Here is a 6,276-nt window from a genome sequence, read left to right on the forward strand (position 1 = left end):
TGAGGGGTTCTCTGTATGGCATCTATTATTATTACTACTACTACTACTACTACTACTACTACTATTACTATCACTACTACTATCACTTCTACTCGTACTACTACTACTACTCCTACTACTACTACTCTTACTACTACTACTACTACTACTACTACTACTACTACTACTATCACTACTACTATCACTTCTACTCGTACTACTACTACTACTACTACTACTACTACTACTACTACTACTACTATTACTACTATCACTACTACTCGTACTACTACTACTACTCCTATTACTACTACTACTACTACTACTACGATCACTACTACTCGTACTACTACTACTGCGACTACTACTACTATTTCTACCACCAGCTCAACTACCACAAATGTTACTACTACTACTACTACTACTGCTACCATACTACTACTACTACTACTACTACTACTACTACTACTAATAATAATAATAATAATAATAATAATAATAATAATAATAATAATAATAATAATAATAATAATAATAATAATAATAATAATAATAATAATAATAATAATAATAATAATAATAATAATAATAATAATAATAATAATAATAATAATAACAATAATAATAATAATAATAATAATAATAATAATAATAATAATAATAATAATAATAATAATAATAATAATACAATTACTGCTATCATTATTCTCACTGATGCAAATGTTATTATTCTCTTCGTATTCCAAGTCGACGTTTCAACCAAATATATGCATAGCAGCTGCCACTTCTACTACTACTACTACTACTACTACTACTACTACAACTATAACCACTATAACTATCATTATTCTCACTAGTTATCATTATTATTATTATTATTCTCCCTCGTATTCCAAGTCAACGTTCCAGGCCACAGTTTGCATACCGGTCAAATCCCCCTCGCCATTAACATTAGCCTATATGCCCTTATGATTACGAAAGCGTGCGACGGGGCGGCTTTGCATTCCACTCAGGGAGGCGGAGACTGCCGGTAATAGTGAAGGTAGAGCAATGGCGACACGTGCTGAGGGTAGAGAGAAAAAAAGGCACGGAAAGAAGAGGACCAGAGAGTAGACACAGAGATGAGAGAGAAGGAAATTGGCTGTATTAGTGAAAATAGAGGAATGCTGACACGTTCTGATGATAAAAAAGATAACACAGAACTTAAAGATCCGATCATAAGAATAAGGAATGTAAGGATCAGAAAGGAATCGAAATATAGAGAATAGAGGAGGACACTAGTGCAGATTGACAGATGGAAGAATGAATGAATGAAGAATAAAGAATGAATGAATGAATGAATGAATAAAGAATGAATGAATGAATGAAAGAATAAAGAATGAATGAGTGAATGAATAAATGAATGAAGAATAAAGAATGAATGAATGAATGAAGAATAAAGTATGAATGAATGAATGAATGAAAAAAAAACCCAGTAACTTAGGTTCTATTTAAATGATGATGTAATCCCCCCTAAAAATAAAATCCCAACCCAGACCTCCTAAACGGCACCTCTTTCCATACGCTAACTAGTTCCCCGCCCTCCCAACACACGCCCAGGCAATGTGCAGACGGCTATTAGTATGACTGGCAACACTGTTTTCTATTTTCCAGAAGCGACACCGTTACGTGTTAAAGCTGTATCTATCAATCAGTCTCTCTCTCTCTCACACACACACACACACACACGAGAGCAACTGGCCATGAATAAAATAATACTTTATCTTAGGAAATCTTCTTGTAAGAGTGTAATAAAAAGTATACGAAAGTTTAAGGAATCCGTTTACAGTAAAGAGGCGAAAAAATATATATAAACGAGACAGCGTGAAGTTAACTCAAGTGTGAAAAAGGAAGTGAAACAGTGAGTAAAAAAGTGGAAAATAAAGTGGATGGAAAATAAGTGAAAAGATATGAAAAAGTGAATGGAAAAGTAAGTGAAAAGTAAGTGAAACAGTGGAATGAAAAGTAAATGAAGAAGTGGGTGAGAAGTAAGTAGAAGGATATGAAAAAGTGATTGTAAAAAGTAAGTGACAATAAGTGAAAAAGTGAAATGAAAAGTAAATGAAAAAGTGGGTGGAAAGTAAGTGGAAAAGATATGAAAAAGTGAATGTAAAAAGTGAAAAAGTGAAATGAAAAGTAAATGAAAAAGTGGGTGAAAAGTAACTAAAAAGATATGAAAAGATGAATGTAAAAGTAAATGAAAAGTAAGTGAAAAAGTGAAATGAAAAGTAAACGAAAAAGTAAGTGAAAAGTAGGTCAAAAAGTAAATGAAAAAGAAAAAAATAGAGTAGAAGTAAAAGTAGGTGAAAAAGTGAAAATGTAAATGAACGAGTAAATGAAAAAGTAGATGAAAAAGTGCAAAAGTAAATGAAAAAGTGAAAAAAGTAAAGAAAAGTAAATGAAAGTGAAAAAAGTAAATGAAAAAAGTAAGTAAAAAAGTAAAAAGTTAAATGAAAGACTAAGTGAAAAAAGTAAAAAAGCAAATGAAAATGTAAGTGAAAAAAGTATAAAAGTAAATGAAAAAGTAGGTGAAAAAAGTAAAAAAGTATATGAAAAAGAAAATATAGAGTAGAAGTAAAAGTAGATGAAAAAGTGAAATAGTAAATGAACGAGTAAATGAAAAAGTAGATGAAAAAGTGAAAAAGTAAATGAAAAAAAAGTAAAAAAGTAAATGAAAAAGAAAATATAGAGTAGAAGTAAAAGTAGATGAAAAAGTGAAAAAGTAAATGAACGAGTAAAGGAAAAAGTAAGCGAAAAAAGTAAAAAAAAGTAAATGAAAAAGGGAAAAAAGTAAAGAAAAGTAAATGAAAAAGTAAGAATGTTTCAACCCAGTGTTTCAGCCTTCCCCAGCAATTACCAACCACATGCAACAGGTAAGCTTGTCCCTGGAAATAGTATCCTAGCCCCTGGAAATGTTAACCTAGCCCCTGGAAATGTTAACCTTGCCCCTGGAAATGTTAACCTTGCCCCTGGAAATGTTAACCTAGCCCCTGGAAATGTTAACCTAGCCCCTGGAAATGTTAACCTAGCCCCTGGAAATGTTAACCTTGCCCCTGGAAATGTTAACCTAGCCCCTGGAAATGTTAACCTAGCCCCTGGAAATGTTAACCTAGCCCCTGGAAATGTTAACCTAGCCCCTGGAAATGTTAACCTTGCCCCTGGAAATGTTAACCTAGCCCCTGGAAATGTTAACCTAGCCCCTGGAAATGTTAACCTAGCCCCTGGAAATGTTAACCTAGCCCCTGGAAATGTTAACCTAGCCCCTGGAAATGTTAACCTAGCCCCTGGAAATGTTAACCTAGCCCCTGGAAATGGTAACCTTGCCCCTGAAATGTTAACTAGCCCCTGGAAATGTTAACCTAGCCCTGGAAATGTTAACTCGCCCCTGGAAATGTTAACCTTGCCCCTGGAAATGTTAACCTAGCCCCTGGAAATGTTAACCTTGCCCCTGGAAATGTTAACCTAGCCCCTGGAAATGTTAACCTAGCCCCTGGAAATGTTAACCTTGCCCCTGGAAATGTTAACCTAGCCCCTGGAAATGTTAACCTTGCCCCTGGAAATGTTAACCTTGCCCCTGGAAATGTTAACCTTGCCCCTGGAAATGTTAACCTAGCCCATGGAAATGTTAACCTAGCCCATGGAAATGTTAACCTAGCCCCTGGAAATGTTAACCTAGCCTTTAAAATGGTAACCTAGCCCTGGAAATGTTAACTCAGCCCCTGAAATGTTAACCTCAGCCCTGGAAATGTTAACCTAGCACCTGGAAATGTTAACCTAGCCCCTGGAAATGTTAACCTTGCCCTGAAATGTTAACTCAGCCCTGGAAATGTTAACCTAGCCCTGGAAATGTTAACCTTGCCCCTGGAAATGTCAACCTAGCCCTGGAAATGTTAACCTTGCCCTGAAATGTTAACCTTCTCTGGAAATGTTAACCTAGCCCATGGAAATGTTAACTTTGCCCCTTGAAATGTTAACCTTGCCCCTGGAAATGTTAAACTTGCCCCTGGAAATGTTAACCTTGCCTGGAAATGTTAACCTTGCCCCTTGAAATGTTAACATAGCCCTTGGAAATGTTAACCTTGCCCCTGGAAATGTTAACCTAGCCCATGGAAATGTTAACCTTGCCCCTGGAAATGTTAACCTTGCCCCTGGAAATGTTAACCTAGCCCCTGGAAATGTTAACCTAGCCCCTGGAAATGTTAACCTTGCCCCTGGAAATGTTAACCTAGCCCCTGGAAATGTTAACCTAGCCCCTGGAAATGTTAACCTAGCCCATGGAAATGTTAACCTAGCCCATGGAAATGTTAACCTTGCCCCTGGAAATGTTAACCTTGCCCTGGAAATGTTATCCTAGCCCTGGAAATGTTAACCTTGCCCTGGAAATGTTAACCTAGCCCTGAAATGTTAACTTGCCCCTGGAAATGTTAACCTAGCCCTGGAAATGTTAACTCAGCCCCTGAAATATTAACCTAGCCCTGAAATGGTTACCTAGCCCTGAAATGTTAACCTTGCCCTGGAAATGTTAACCTTGCCCTGGAAATGTTAACCTAGCCCCTGGAAATGTTAACCTAGCCCTGGAAATGTTAACTCTAGCCCCTGGAAATGTTAACCTTGCCCCTGGAAATGTTAACTCAGCCCTGGAAATGTTAACTTGCCCTGAAATGTTAACCTAGCCCCTGAAATGTTAAACTTGCCCCTGGAAATGTTAACCTAGCCCCTGGAAATGTTAACCTTGCCCCTGGAAATGTTAACCTTGCCCCTGGAAATGTTAACCTAGCCCCTGGAAATGTTAACCTAACCCTGGAAATGTTAACCTTGCCCCTGAAATGTTAACTTGCCCCTGGAAATGTTAACCTAGCCCATGGAAATGTTAACCTTGCCCTGAAATGTTAAACTTGCCGGGAAATGTTAACTTGCCCCTGAAATGTTAACTTTGCCCTGGAAATGTTAACTTGCCCTGGAAATGTTAACCTAGCCCATGGAAATGTTAACCTAGCCCCTGGAAATGTTAACCTAGCCCATGGAAATGTTAACCAAGCCCCTGAAATGTTAACCTTGCCCTGGAAATGTTAACTAGCCCTGAAATGTTAACTCAGCCCTGGAAATGTTAACCTAGCCCCTGGAAATGTTAACCTAGCCCATGGAAATGTTAACCTAGCCCATGGAAATGTTAACCTAGCCCATGGAAATGTTAACCTTGCCCCTGGAAATGTTAACCTTGCCCCTGGAAATGTTATCCTAGCCCCTGGAAATGTTAACCTTGCCCCTGGAAATGTTAACCTAGCCCCTGGAAATGTTAACCTTGCCCCTGGAAATGTTAACCTAGCCCCTGGAAATGTTAACCTAGCCCCTGGAAATATTAACCTAGCCCTGAAATGGTTACCTAGCCCCTGGAAATGTTAACCTGGCCCCTTGAAATGTTAACCTAGCCCCTGGAAATGTTAACCTAGCCCCTGGAAATGTTATCCTAGCCCCTGGAAACGTTAACCTAGCCCCTGGAAATGTTAACCTAGCCCCTGGAAATGTTAACCTAGCCCCTAGAAATGTTAACCTAGCCCCTGGAAATCTTAACCTAGCCCCTGGAAATGGTAACCTAGCCTTGAAATGGTAACCTAGCCCCAATATATGGTTACCCAGACCCCTGATATAACCTAGCCTTTAAAATGGTAACCTAGCCCCAAGATATGGTTAACCAGACCCCTGATATAACCTAGCCTTTAAAATGGTAACCTAGCCCCAAGATATGGTTAACCAGACCCCTGATATAACCTAGCCTTTAAAATGGTAACCTAGCCCCTAGATATGGTAAACTAGCCCCCATCATTTCTTCCCTCTAGTATTTCCTCACAAACTCACCCAAATACTGTTTCGGTCTCATCAATAAAGCATTTCCGGGTTTGTCTGGCAGATATAATAGAGATTAATTAAAGCCATTCAGGTAATCGGAAGTTAATTAGTGAGAGCAATAATTACTGCCGCCTCCACTTGCAAGGGTAATGAACCGGAGACACGTGTATTGGCGGCCAACCGGTGCGCCATTGTGGACTCCCGCTGGCTTGTTGTTGTGGGATGATTATTAGGTGGTGATTAGAGGGACTTGGGGTCATATTCTTTCGGCTCTCAAGCATACATATTTAACAAGGCTTTCATAGGGGTTGTAGGTATTTCCATGGGTAGTATTATGGGCATGGTGGTAGTTTGACCCTTCTTCTGTCCCGTGAACCTAGAAAAACACTCAAGAAAACCCGACGTGAGAGA

At 38.5% G+C, this 6,276-nt stretch overlaps 1 long non-coding RNA gene across 1 annotated transcript; it reads right to left on the reverse strand.

The window, feature by feature from the left end:
• Positions 1-4,255: 4,255 nt before the first annotated feature.
• LOC127001863 (uncharacterized) lies at positions 4,256-5,292 on the reverse strand. Its single transcript, XR_007755483.1, has 3 exons — positions 5,215-5,292; positions 4,729-4,749; positions 4,256-4,306 (listed from the first exon to the last, which is right to left on the reverse strand). It is a non-coding gene; the product is annotated as an uncharacterized LOC127001863 (long non-coding RNA).
• Positions 5,293-6,276: the final 984 nt, after the last annotated feature.

Source organism: Eriocheir sinensis, chromosome 22 (genome assembly GCF_024679095.1).
Source record: "Eriocheir sinensis breed Jianghai 21 chromosome 22, ASM2467909v1, whole genome shotgun sequence".
NCBI lineage: Eukaryota > Metazoa > Arthropoda > Malacostraca > Decapoda > Varunidae > Eriocheir > Eriocheir sinensis.